The sequence below is a fragment of the Metopolophium dirhodum genome, chromosome 3 (genome assembly GCF_019925205.1).
Source record: "Metopolophium dirhodum isolate CAU chromosome 3, ASM1992520v1, whole genome shotgun sequence".
NCBI classification, from domain to species: domain Eukaryota; kingdom Metazoa; phylum Arthropoda; class Insecta; order Hemiptera; family Aphididae; genus Metopolophium; species Metopolophium dirhodum.
In genome coordinates, this window is record NC_083562.1 from 15,684,124 (window position 1) to 15,699,353 (window position 15,230).

General features: G+C 30.5%; 1 protein-coding gene across 3 annotated transcripts in view; it reads left to right on the plus strand.

Moving 5' to 3' along the window:
• The first annotated feature begins 368 nt into the window (after positions 1-368).
• The window catches only part of LOC132940133 (discoidin domain-containing receptor tyrosine kinase B-like), a 139,139-nt gene continuing 124,277 nt past the window's right edge, over positions 369-15,230 (plus strand). For all 3 annotated transcript variants that reach the window (XM_061007561.1, XM_061007564.1, XM_061007563.1), the window contains exon 1: positions 369-794. The gene's annotated coding sequence lies outside the window, so the exon portion shown is untranslated. The remainder of the gene's footprint in view (positions 795-15,230) is intronic.

The following is a 15,230-nucleotide window of genomic DNA, read 5'->3' on the forward strand; positions in this document are numbered from 1 at the left end:
AGTTGACGAGTCTAGATAGTTAGGTATACTAATATTGGGGTGCAGAACTGCAGAAGTACGATAAGAATAATACTAATAATAATTATTGTTATCGTATTGATCTACCTGTATTTTTTTTTAATATTTTTAATCCGTGATATAAAAAATGTATTTTAAGTGTTGTTTTTCTCGTCCGTCGCATATATAATATTAGTGCACTGCGTTTGCGTTTAATATGATATGCTTAATATTATTTTGATTATTTAAGGCGATATTTTGCCGCCGCCGCCGTAATCCACTGAGGCCGACTGGCAACGCCCCCAAGTGTCGGCCGTACAAGACCGCCGCGCCGTCGGAGCATATGGTACCGGTGTACGGTCCGGGCGCGCGCGTAAAGACCATTAGTCCGTGTTTGACGTTGTTCGCGCGATCGTCTCTGCATGCGTGTTTTCGGTTTGGTTGTTTATTATCGTTTTCATTTTCGTTTTGCGTAAATTATTTTAACGTAATATTTTAACCGTCTCGTCTGAGTGTTATTTTAATTATTTAAATGTTTTGATTTTAAAACGATATTGAACGACATATTTTGTGATGTACTTTTAGTACAGTTTTTATTGTTTTCGTATTTGAAAAATATTATTTTTTCACGTGACGTGTGTTCATTATTTTAATTGGCTCGTGTCTGTACCTATACAGACAGCAAAACTATTTTACTATAATATGGATGCAACTGCGAATGTGATAAAAGGTCGTCAAGAGCAACAGTGAACCTCAAGAAGGCGGTCTTGTCATAGTTGAAAAAGATACAGCGAAACGTAAGTGAATAAAATCATAATTAATAATATGCGGTACCTATATAATATATATATTAAAATATTCATTATACGCCTATAATAGAACCTTTGGTTTTAAGTCTTCCGATGATACCGAGATGTCATTATAACATTATTATATTGTTATTATTGCTGTTGTAGTACCTCGTTAGGAACGTCTTTGGCGAAAAAAATTGTTAACGATACCCACGTACCTACACAATAAGGATCATCGCAACTGGAAGTAATAAATTAATATTTAATGCGGCCGTCGGTGTTCCTATCCGCAGGCTTCATGAATTTTTATAGTTATCAAAAAGACGTTTCGTACAGTTTTAACGATTCTATTATTAATGTCCGGCCGCGTGCGTTTCAATCCATTATTTTTTTTTTCGCTCCGTCCGTCATTACTTCATTCGGCAATCGTTGCGTGCGCGCAATTCCAAATGAATTCGTCCAGTTCGGACGGGCGGCGGCGGAACACACATTAATATTATTACTCTTAGTCGCCAGTATTATACGTACCTATATACATATGTACATGACTACCTGACTGCTGGTCGTGGCGCGTGTATGTAATGGCACAACCACACGGCGGGTAGTAACCATATAGTTAATATATTATGTGGAACAATGAGAGAAAAAGAATCGTGTGTAAAAAAAATAAAAAATTGATTAACCCGGTAATAGAATATCCGCCGAAGCCGTACAATTTTTTATTATTTTACCGATGTGCGCATCCTGTGCTGCAACTTATTCCGATAATGGAAGACAGACAAAAAATCAATACCTATACCTATCTCGAAGCACCTCAACTCGATGTTTTTTAATTTTACGTATCGGCGGGTCATAAACGGCCGCGTAAACACCCGTCGTTCTAATCCCCTCGCGTTGATTTCAGCTTGTAATCGATTCGAAAACATCCGCGTGCAACACCGCGACGTCATACCTATAATAATATAATAAATATTTTATCACTGTATCCCACGATTCGCGATACACATATTATTATGATATTACTATTATTATTCCAGTACGGAGTAAACGTTCTCCGCGTACCCTTTTTACGACGTAGATATAATAATATTATTCTGTTTTTCGAAAAATTGGTATCTTAATTTTATTGTTCTATAAATTCCTAACATATTATTAATACTTATTTTCCTAAAATTAATTTCTCGCATGTTTTTCCATCACGAACGCTGCCTATAAGAGCTGTCATTATAAATGTCAACAAAAAAGTAACCCTTGATGTTATTGTTCGGTGTAAAATTATACATAATATGTAAGCATGGTAGGTATTAGTAGTAATGTTTAGGTAACATAATAGTATTTTTAGGTGTAGGAGTTACCTATAATATTATATTATTATATGGTCTCTATATTTTAATATTTTTGTTACTTATCGAATTTCAAATTCCCGATAAAATAACTCCGGAAACCACCCAACGTCTGCCTCGGTGCTAGATGTTTATTCAATAAACGAATTAGGTACCTATACATATTATAGTAAATACACATATTGTATAACGACGTTCGTACCTTCGTATCTATTTGAATCGTTTGTAATTTATTGGGTTTTCAATTATTTGTTTCATCTGTTCATAACTCCCTTTTTAACGCATTTACTTAGGTACAAGTAATGCTATTGTACTCATCTAAAAACTTTTGTTTATAGTTAATCACCGAGACAGTTAAATTAGTATTATATTCAAATATTCAATGAATATATTTTTTTTATGAGCCTGCTGTTCTTTCTAGCGTTGTTAAAAATATTATTGAAGGATATTTTTGAACGAGTATTGTGGACAGCCAAATTTGTTGTAGCTGAACATTAATATTTCATATAGCTTAATCCTTGACATTAATTTATAATATGTATATTTGTTATCAATTTATTAAATAATGGACAGTTTTTATATTTATATATTATTTACAATTAAATAGGTGTAGATAACTATACATTGCTGGACAATGGTTATTAAAACGTTTATCTGAGGTCAGTTAAAATTACTAACTAAAAACGAGCATAAAAATAAAACATTAAATATTAGGTATATTAACAAACTTTATTCCTTAAAAAAATGAGTTTTTTTTTATAAAACAAAAACATCGATGAAATACTACATTAATAATTTTTAAATACTCAATTCTTTAGACACAAAATTACATAGAAAAATAGATAATATTAATTAAAATGTAAATATCTAATTCTCTGCCTTACATCCTGATTATAAGAATAATTATATAATTATAAATAATATCGTACACTAACTTAATCATAAATATATTTGCAACCAACCACCAACGTAACCATTGTCTGCCTCGACACGTTATGTTGGTGCTGAATTTTAAATCTACGTTATGGTCGTGATCGATTGCTTATAATATTTTTGAAAACTGATAGATAAAAAATTAAACAGGCAATTTAAAAACTGACACTGGGTTCAAATCTTGCGGATATACCTACGAATGAATGATAATGTCTGGACGTGACAATATACCTAGTGCATGTGTATAAATTATGATACTATAAATTAAAGTAACTACCATAGATGGTATCTTTTATTCCATGAAACATTCAAATAACAATATTTGTTTTTTAACTGATTTGAAATATTGTAATAATACAAACGCTAGATACCCTTCATAGTGAGTACATTATTACTGTATAGTCAAAGGATTTAACGTTTTTATCAACTAAAGTCTAAAGCATAAAAAAACTCGCCGAAAGCACCCGATATTGCAAAGCATTCTTTTCCGATATTAAAATCTGGCCAGACGAAGCTTTGAATATGAATAGAGGTAAGAGCGTTTTGTTGGAGGGAAAATGTAATCAAGAGATATAATATAGATATAATATATATAATATAGATGGTCATAATTATGATGGCCGATAATAAAAAAATGTAATTGAAAAAAGTGTCCTTTTTAAACTTAATATGTTATGTTATACAACGTATAACTATGCGAAAATCAAATTTTAAGATGATAAATAAATACATTCATATTATATATTATATTTATCATTTTATCTATACTGTATGCCTATATAATATGGCTGTAGATAAATGTTATAAACTTAGGTATAATATTTAGTTAAATAGCTGAAGTTCCTCAGTGTATCATTGTCCGGGTGAAGTGTTTCTTTGGTGATATAATTGTATATTATATTATTTACAATTAATATATCATAAATTGTATATGTGTAATATATTAAATATATACCTATATATAAAAAACTTAAATTACATTTTTATAAAATTTTGTAATCTCATTGTCATCAATTTTTCTAAAATTTGCATTTATATAACAAATGTATACACAAGCTTAAGCTTATTTGTATATAAAATATTATTTGCACATATTACCTAGTAGGTATATTACGTATTATATAATATAGAATTTAAGCATTATTTACTACCTGTGTATCCAATAGCGTTTCACTCAAAATACAATTATGATGAACATATTTCAGAGGCAATAGTTTTTTTAACGGAAATCAATACATTTGGTACAGATTAGAATTGTTCAGATTGTAACCCTATTCCCCAGGCAAATAATGTTTCTGCTGGCCAACGTTTAGGAATTCAAGATAAGAGACAGAAGTGTCAACGAGATGGACGTTATCAAACTTCACACCCCACGTCAATTTATTATTGTTCTCATAGCTCAACAAAGATAAACAAAATGTGTATGTGTTGTTGAAGTCAGGCGTGGTAGTAAAAATATGATAATATGCGTGTAATACTTCTAAATTACAATACAAAGAGTAGGCGTAAAGAATTATTCTCATTTCTTCCCTAAAAATAATAATTTAATAGGTATCTCTAATAAAATATATTGTCTGAACATATATATTAAATATATCAGTTTCTTATCTGGATGGCAGATAAGTACTTTTTAAAAGGGGATTTTTCCATTTTCTCAATAGTTTATGGTTATTAATACAAGAATAACTACCAAAACTTGTCTCCAACTTAAAATCGTTTTTCAAATGTGACGATTATGCACATCAAAATAAAATCAGTCCATATTACTATATGAATAGTGATCTAAGTGAAACGAGTGGCTAACACCAACGTTCGCTGTATCTTGTCCTGTTTTTTTTTCTTATATTATTATAGTCTTGAATAAACATTGATTTTGTATTAATTTCAAAAACTGTATATGTGTACTGAATAATATTATTACAAGTTATATAGAATGTTATGTTTAAAATTAAACTATTTTCTTCAACAATTAAATACCTATATTATTGTACAATATATTTGTACTGTTTAGTTTTGCCTGAATAGCTCATTATAATTTATAAATGAAAGCTGTTCCAAACATATTTCTATTATTTTAACATTAAACTTTGAATTTAACGCTGGTAGTGTCCTGCTTACTAGTATAAAATTAGGTTCTATTGAAGTACTCATTTTACAGCAAAAAAATAATAGGTATCGTTATCTTTCTAGTTGTAAGCCGAGTTGAACAAATATATGCCGTAAAAAATTCTACTTATATTAATTAGTTTTTTTTGTTGTTCTGGCTTTAAAAAAAACGATTGTCGTGCCTTTAATTTCACAAATATTTAAAAATAACATTGAAAATGTGTGTAATGTAGGTATTGGGTATGTATTATAATAGTATGTGTCAATATTTGTCAAGTATAAAAATGTACACTATATAGTTAATGGTGGATTATTATTACTAATATCCACAAATAAGTCTATAATTATTATTGGAACTATATTTATAAAATGTTAAAAGTTACTAATTAGCATGGAACAAATGAAACCAGCTTATTCAAAATGTTCATCTAAAACTTAAATATTTTAGATAATTAAAGGAAATATTTAGTTTCATGCATTTATTTTTGTTGATGTAAAACATTCTTTATACTTTTATTATATATAACTATTTTGACAGAATAAAACAAACAATTTGATTACTTACTTGATAACATTTTTAGTAAAATTCACTATTTAAAATTGTTATTTCGAGTCATTTGAAATGGGAATAAACTCCTCCATATACCTTACTGAGTAACAAGGTTGTCTATAATATAGTCTATAACCAATAACTTAAGTGGAAAAGACGTACAAGTCTACTAGTAGATAAATCTACCTGTCGTAGTATACCTAGTATATATTCTGTAAAAATGTTTGGTTTTTTTTTAATTTCTCAACTATGGCTATAACCATTCTTAAGTATAGTGTTCATTTAATTCTTTTTCCGTCCACTTTATTGTTTTTTTTTTATGTTTTCTTAGATGTCGGTATAGAGCTATTTAAAAGTACTATTTGTGATGTTTAATTATAGTTTATACTATTGTTTAAACTCGTAGATCCGGTGGATATTTTTCATTGACGTACATGAATTATGTATGTCGCGTACGTTTCTCTCTTAGAATTAGACCATCTCAATTGAACAATTACATAAGTGCCATACGGTAATATATATAATATTACATGTTTTTGTGTGGGTCTCGGAGTGTGTATTATAGTGTTCATAATATTACACCTTATCTGCGTATGAGTATGCGTGTGTGGAGAAAAATTTAATGTTTACCGTCTGACGCCTTTGTCGAGGGGGACTCAACCTTCGGCCAATATTTGAGTTCTTAAGATGACACGTCCAAGCTTATATGAACTCCAATACGATAATAAAAGTTGGTACACATACAACAATTTATTGGAATAGAAATGCTAGTTGATTTTATTAGTGTTTTATTAGTTTCTCGCCGAAGCCTGGTTTTACAACTTTATAGTATAATAATAATATAAACTAAATTCCAAACGCAATAAATAATGTTGACAGCGTTGCATAATACAAGAAAGCAGAAAATGATTTTTTTTTTTATATATATAATATATTTATTATTATTATCTTACTCGGTCATGGAGACGGGGAGTTAACAATATTCTTGGATTATCAACTAGTTCAAATGTCGATAAAACAATAGAGGATTTTTCTCTTTTTATATCTATAGCAAGCATTTTTTTTCCATTTGGAATTATTTATATAATCATTTGTTTTACATTGTGAGTTTGCATATGTATATTATGTATAGGTACATATTATCATATGCAATATGCATTATGTACGGATTACGCGCACATAATATTGTGAGATTTTAGCGTGCGCCTGTGTGACCCGAGATCGCGACTATACACGAATTTCGATACCACCAAGTCGGAGGCCACACGGAAGCCACCGGAGCGGCAAATCCGTGATTGCACCCGAGTCGCCACGAGACGCTGTTCTAGTAAAAACCCAATCGTTCCCTAAAATCAGTGCGTTTCTTATAATATTCACCGTCCGTTGCGGTTTTCTGCTAGTTCCGGTTCACTGGTATCTCTCGGGTATACACCGCACGCCGATGATATTAATATTACGATCTCCTATCGTGTGTCGGCAAACAATTTGTCCGCTGGATATCCCGCCAAAGCGGATGGTAATATGGTATAGTATGTGCTATTTCGGGCGGTCTGGCGCGCATGTCTGAAACAAATCACTACGTGCTGGGCGTGACTTGCCGTTGCGTGGTAGTGTGGTACACTCTTAATTAGCCCGAATGATTGATGAGTTCCTTAGCAATCGTATAAAGAAAACACTGGAAACGTACCAAAAAATATGGCAAAACATAAAACATGCGCTTCGGATGACGTTTGTGTGTGTTATATTGTATATTAATATATTACGTATTTGTTGCACCGCTATTGTTTTATACCTTTTATTATACCTTGCCGTGTGCAGTGCATCTTGCGTTGTTTTACGATCATCGTAAAACTGTTTACTGGCTGGCGTATACATAATATTTTGTCGGAAGTATACACCGGGCGTTACTAAAAAAATCCTATGTAAAAAAGTATGTGCCTATATATTATAATATATTGTTTCACAACAAATATATTTTAAACAGTTATTTTTTTTACGAAACTTATTATTATTTATTTTGACCAAACTCGAGTTTAGTTTTCCGAAAACATAAAGCAATAAACTATGTAATGTTTATTTTATTTTTAACTTTTACCAGTTACCTTTAGGCTATACCTATTATAATGCCATTCATTTTACTTCGTATTGTATAGCATATTAACATACACTATTACCTACGAACTGTTGTTTTGCAATTAATGGGAAGTGGTCAAAATTAAATAACAATTATGTTAAGATAACAAAACTAATTTGTTGAATTTTCCGTTTTAATTGTTGTGTGATTTTAATTCTCGGTATAAACTCGTTCTGATTAAAACGCCAAATAAAACAGTAAAATATTAATGAAAACCAGCATACCTATAGAATATAATAAATAATAATATACAGTTCAATATTGGTATAACTTGTAGATTTAGTATTGACTGTAGAACTATATTACTCCCTTTGAAGTAAAACCCCGTTTGACTAAACTTAATACACGATTAGTAGTTATTAGTTAGTATGTAAATGAAACAGTATGTACATCGAAATAATCTACATGTCGCCAATCAAATGACATACACATAATATTTCTACTGTAGTTCTGCAGTGATTGATAGCGTTGTATTTGAATTCTGTACATTATTTCTGCGTAATGGGCAAACTCCCGACATAAATCAGCTAACTTTGCACAAGTAAAAACTGTTTGTTCGATGTAGGTACCTGGGCAAACACACGCGTCGTTGTTGTTATTATTAAATTAAATATGATTTGTCGCTAGGGACACGCCTACACGATTAGTGAATGCGAATTACAAAACCAAGAAGAAAAAAACATTTACAATGCTACACTGGTACCCAGGTATAGCCTATAGGTATAGTTGAACAAAAACTTGGCGTAAAGGGAAAAAATCCACGAGGTTCAGCCGAAATGCAGTCTCATCATTTTGATCAACTGCAGGCTGCAGAATACGCTAACCGCGAATAAATCAATGTCTATCTGATTACTTTGTCTGTTTCGGACCGATTGTGGAACACTGGAAGCCATACACGCGGTATTTCGAAAACGATTATTATGACTTGAAGGCATAAGCAATAAAATTATTATTATCTGCACATACGTAGGGATACAAAAACAAGTAAATATTGGACATTATAAACGGCTGTATAAAAAAACCCATTAAACGTCCGTACACCTTATTTTATGTTACCGCAACTATTATCCCAATTTTTTTTTTGCTTTTACGATCACCGTGTTTCCGAGCACCATATATGTTGAGTGATTCTCAATTCGAATTTACGACTGAAAACTGCTCATGACGTGCACAGGTTGGACTCGTAAATTCATCAGCGGTAAACAAAGGATTGGTAGTGTAATATTCGTATCCTGGTGACGATGGTATCAATATTTATTTTATTTTTTTTATTTTCTTCTTAAAGGAACGACGAAAATATTAACCGAGAAATTTACCAGATTACAGTTTAACCCCTCATTAAACATTTATCAGTTATCGTATAGGACTATCCTCCTATTTCAGATAACGCGTAGCGCACTAGCGCATATACTAATCCATATTGAATAGAAACAGAATATTTACTCCATGTCCAAAGGGGGCTGATGTTTACATTTCACTAAAAAAAAATGGTATTTCCACTTTAAACTGTAAGATAACTGTATTCTGTTACAATTTTTCCTCCCTTTATCTTCCCTACATATTATTACCTACTATATATCATTATTATGTTTATGCTCGTTTGGGTGGGTATATGTTGAACGCATATCATCGCCGGTGTTTGTTGTGTAACGAGAGGAACCGGCCGAGGATTGACGAGATGCACACGCCCCGACACCACCACCATTCTAATAATAATATAGCTTTATATGTAAAATACGGAGTTAAAAAAAAACACGCAATATCTTTTATATATTAATATTAATTATTAAAACATAGAATTGGGTACGTATATTATATTACTCATATTAAAATTCAATAACTATGTTAATTAATTTTTTTTTCGGAGATTATTTTGTATTTAGTATGTTTTGTAGTTGTGTTGTTGTATTTTGCACTTAGTTGTAACTATCCCTTATCTGTGTAATTTGTAGTTTTGAGAGTCAAATTATGAAAATTATAAATAATAAGCATTGTAAAAGATTGATAGGTCATAGTCTGCGCGGTGCAGGCTATAAGTTATAACGTAGTTTAGTGACAGTTCTTAACGATATTACATCACTATAATTTATAACACTATAGTGCTTCTTATGAATTATTTCAAATTATAACTAGGTTTATTAATATAATAATATATAGTGTATACAAATGGAGTATACTCAAGATTATTACTAAAATATTGAAGCTTATTAGTTATTATATTATAGGCATTTTATTTTTTAAAATACAGTTAACGAGATGGTGCATGGATAAAAAGGGATAATGAGTCAAAATCACTATTTTCAGGAAACGAAAGAAATCTGTATTGACTGTAATGGTTTTTTATTGTTCACTGTCTCACAGATAATTGTTCACAAATATTTTGATAGGGAAAATGTGTAAAACGTAGATACGTATTTTCTACAAAATGCCATATTATATAACAATCGAAATTTGATCATATTGACTTATTGCATTTTACCTACGCACCGTCTATCAGCATAATAGATATATTAATAATTACTTTAGGTACTATTTTAAATAAGTCGTATCCTAAATTATTTAATAGTGAGTTTGTTTGATTTATTTTGTATACCTGTTAATTAAGACGGTGAAAGTATCAATGTTTATATTTCATCTTTTTTTACTGCATTTTTAATATGTGTAAAAAATACATTATCATTAATTTGTCGATTAATAACGTCCATTCAGCTTCACTAACCACGCAACGAGTAACGGACCGAGTAAAACAAAATCATTTAACGCACTGCTACCTCTGTGTACAGAAGTTGGTATAATTTCCCATAATGTTTCAAGCACTCCGCAGTTGGTATCGATAATAATAATTAGCAAGTATTGTGCATGGCCGGATTCGGCAAGTCATCTAGACAGTGTGGGAATTAGATGCAGTACAGATGAAATTAAAGTTCACTGAAGTTGGGGTGTAGGTGATGTTATATTACACTTATATGTATATATCGGGCACATATTATTGCTATCGACCGGATATAAGCTTATCGTCCGAAACCTATTGTAAACGCGGGGGAGCAGAAATCACACAATCATCGTACCCAGCTGCGATATTAATTTATTTGTGAGTGGTGTATAGTATAATATATACAATATATCGTATTATAAATTATTGCATGAGGGCAGAGAATTTTTTTGTCATCGATAGAGGGTGCATGGACATTGTACCTACTATAAGTTGCATTTTAAAATTACTATTGAAGAATTTCTTACCAATAGAGATTCCATATGAGTGCACGCTACTGTTGACGAAATTATAGTGGTTTTTTATTTTTATTTATAATATATATTCATATGGTTTATTTACCTATATATCATATTATTTTACAATAAACATACAACATATCTATTATCTACAACTAAATATTTAATGTCCGAAAATCATTGACGGTTGTTTTATAATGGAAATCAAAACAAAAGTATTGATCATACTTAAATAATATAAGTATTTTAATAATAGTATTATTATAATAGCACAATTAAATTGATTGTATTCTGAATTCTCTTTGCGCTTATACTTTTTTATAGAATATTATTCGTTTACTATAACTACTACGTATTTTTTTTTTTTAATAAATATATAAATATTGCAAACATAAAACGCGTTTTTTAATACTCATAATCAAGATGTAAGTAATATCCTTTTAATTAAAAAAAATACTTAGTCATGTGATGATGGGGTGTCAATATCTAACATAATAGTTTTCGATATTGTACTTGATTCTTATATGTATTATTTAGTACCCGGTTATATTATCATTATTTTTTATTGCTTTATTCTTATGAACAAATTGTTTAATTACTGACCGGAAACATTTTCATTTTTAAAAATATTTTATGTCTATTTTAATAAAGTTTATGGTTGAGATTGCTTCAATAATAATTTTACGTAGTCTACTTATAATGATTTTAAAGGCTTCTTTTAATGATCAATTTTTTGTTGTTGCCTAAATTTGAATTCATTGGAACACATTATGTCTTGATTTTGATAATACTGTTCAATATAATTACTGTTCTATTATTTAGAATCAAATACCATATTCTTTTTTTTATGTCTTGCGCGATAAACATAAATGTCACATAAATAATGAACTGTTTAAATAGTTTTGTATAAATAATGATTACTATACATATGTGAATGCATTGACAATACATAGAATTTATCAAATCATATAAGTTTATTGTTTGGACTAGTTAAATAAAAATATAGTTGAGTTTCAGATATATTGAAATTATGGCTTTGTTATTACACTTAAGCAATTATTAATCATTCGGCATTCTAGACAGCCGATGTCTTCATGTAGAAATATGCATATTTATCAATTTTGATATTGTTATTAAGCGAGATCAGTAAAGCCGGTGTATCGTTGAGGTACCCGCCCAGATGTCAAAATATGTATGCCAGTCATTAATCGATGGATACGACCACGGTAGACGAGCAAACAACCTACTCCTATCGGAATCCTGTCATCGTGCGTAAACGAATGTTCGATTGGATTATCGGAGTCGGGTTTCTGTTAAATTCTTGAAACTTTTTGTTAAAACAAAATTAGAATGACTTTAAGAAAACATTGAATTAAATTCAAATAATATTCCAAACAATAGGATTACAATTTAAAGTATATAATATTATAAAGTTGTATGTGGATTAATATAAATCTATGTTTATTTTAGACAATTAGTTGCCTACTCAATCGATAAAACAGTTCATTAGTTTAAATTACTTTTTGTGACTCATTGATGATATTTTTATGTTAAGTCATATTATTAACTGTTGTTCACAAAATATGAGTAATGGCTGTTTGAAAATGTCGAATATAATATACTCGATAATATATGAACTGTTAGTATGTAAACATCACTACTCATAAGTGATTCTTAGACTAGTAATATTTTGAAGTGTAAAAAAAATAATTATTAAGTTCCTAAGATGCGTTTTAATGACTCATAAAATAACATCATAAAAATTCTTTAAGATCTTAAAATGCATTAAAAATCTTAAAGTTGCTCTCTATATTATATTCTTAAAGTGCACACTTTTATTGCACGACGATGTGGGTTAATCTGCTTTGTTTATACATTCTTTGTACAAAAGAAACTTATCACAGTTTTTAATACACCTAACATATTATTATCATGTGCGTTTATTGCTTAATATGTGTACTTTTACGTATTGATTTTCTTACATTAAAGTACTAAAATATCGCTATTGTGAGTGTACCTATACAGTGTTTTTATTTGTTCAATTCTATATAATTGTTTACTAACTAATTTTGAAACAAACGTTTATAAGTTATAACCAATTTCCATAGCATTTAACCATATTGGTCTGAAAATATCATTATACTTCTTAAAATTACTTTTCATTATTTCGTTATTAATTATATTTCCGTATCAGCGTGTAATAATATCACGTCCCTAATAATAATTGCGGTAATATTGATTTTGTTAATCTCATAAGTAACATGTGTTCAATAAGTTTGTTTAACTACACCCAATTATAAAAAAAATAACGAAAAAATATTAATATTACGAAAATCGAATCGGTAATATCTAATGTAAACGGATTCGAAACGAGTATTTACATAATACTCGACGGCCCTACGCCGCCGCCGCGCTGGTTTGACGGTATTAGCTGAAAGTAACATGTGTTCGTGGTTTTACAATAATGAGTTTATCGGTACACGTCCCAATGACAGATTAGATCGAAAAACACGGGTTTAACGGGTACCCTCGACGGTTATGTGGTATAATATAATATTATACCACGTAAGCTTCTTAAAAAAAAAATTCCGCCGACACATTATCAACCAAAAAGTTATTTAAGCGGACACACTATAATAAACCAGATCGCATGAAAGATATCATCACGCCTCCACAATTTCGCGCGTATTATTGCGAGTAAAATTGAATTTATATATTAGCTACATTATAGCGGGTAATATCGATTTTGCGATTTTCTTTAATATAATTAAATTTTTTAATATTATACGTTTCAAACCCCTAAATATTTTGGTATACACATAATATTGTACTACAGCGAGAGTCCACGCCGGGTGCGTGTGCGCAAAAACAGCGGGTGGCCCACGAAAAGCGCGTCATGTAGTCAAATTAGCTTGTGCCGAGCGTGAAAGGTGGTGGTGGTATATACGGTGTGTCCAAAGACCCTTCCGGCGGCGGTGTGGGAGGGGTGGCACGAGAGAAGGGTCGCGTCTGGGGTCACGTGGCCGCCGTCGCCACACAATGGGCACCGCGCTCTATATGCACGTATATTATATTATACGTCGTGCTCCTCGTGTGTGCACGACACAAGAAGGGTCTTTGTGGGGCGTGGAGACCATCGGTGGCGCGGCGGCGGCGGCTGCCAAGTATAATCAAACAAATGTACAATATTATTACATATATACATATACCAGATACCTATTACCAAGGTATATATATATAATATATATACATCGATAAAGCGCGTTTTGGTTATAGTACCTACTTGTTTGAACAGCGTTTTTGGTCTACATCCCTATATACAGTATAACTAAATAGTGCATGTATATATTATATTCTACCCAATTATATTGTTGTTGTGAATTATATTATATCATTATGCTGCGTAGTAGTCGCGATTTCAATATTGTAATCTGCTGATGCATAATGATAATACATGCGTATTTATATGCTTGTTTGGACGAAATATCTACATTGACGAATACAATATCTACATCCGTCGTTCTATTTAACTATAAGTATAATATATTGTTACCGTCCAATTAAAAGACATCACCAATTTATAGTGATACTATATCCAAAATATTTTTATCTTTAAAATGGTATACAATGTATGTATCTGAAACTATCTGTATGCTAAAACGACTAAATACAAAATTATGCACCACAAAAAATTCAAGTAGTGCAAAATGTAAATTATTACATATTTTATTCGAAATTATTTTGTGGTATAATTTGTATGTCTGTTTCCAAATCGAATGGTCTCTTGTGTTTGAATTTGTGACAAAGGCCATACCGCTTCGAATATGTATGCTTTCATATTTATGTTGTCTCTGTGTTTGCTTAATTTGCCCCAAGTGACCTTCAGGCTATAGTGATGATGATGTTACATAATCTATATTTTGTGTTCAAACAAATAATAGTTTTATTGTTCGCTACATTCCATAATGTATTTGAAAACAATGTTTATCAAATATAAACAAAATTGGTTCAATATATTTAGACATTTTTTCGCATAGTTAGTTTACCTCGTATACAACAATAAATAGTTTATTACAAATTATTATTACTTGCCTAATATTTTATGTATAGCACCATTAGCACCTATATTTTAATTCGTAGTTATA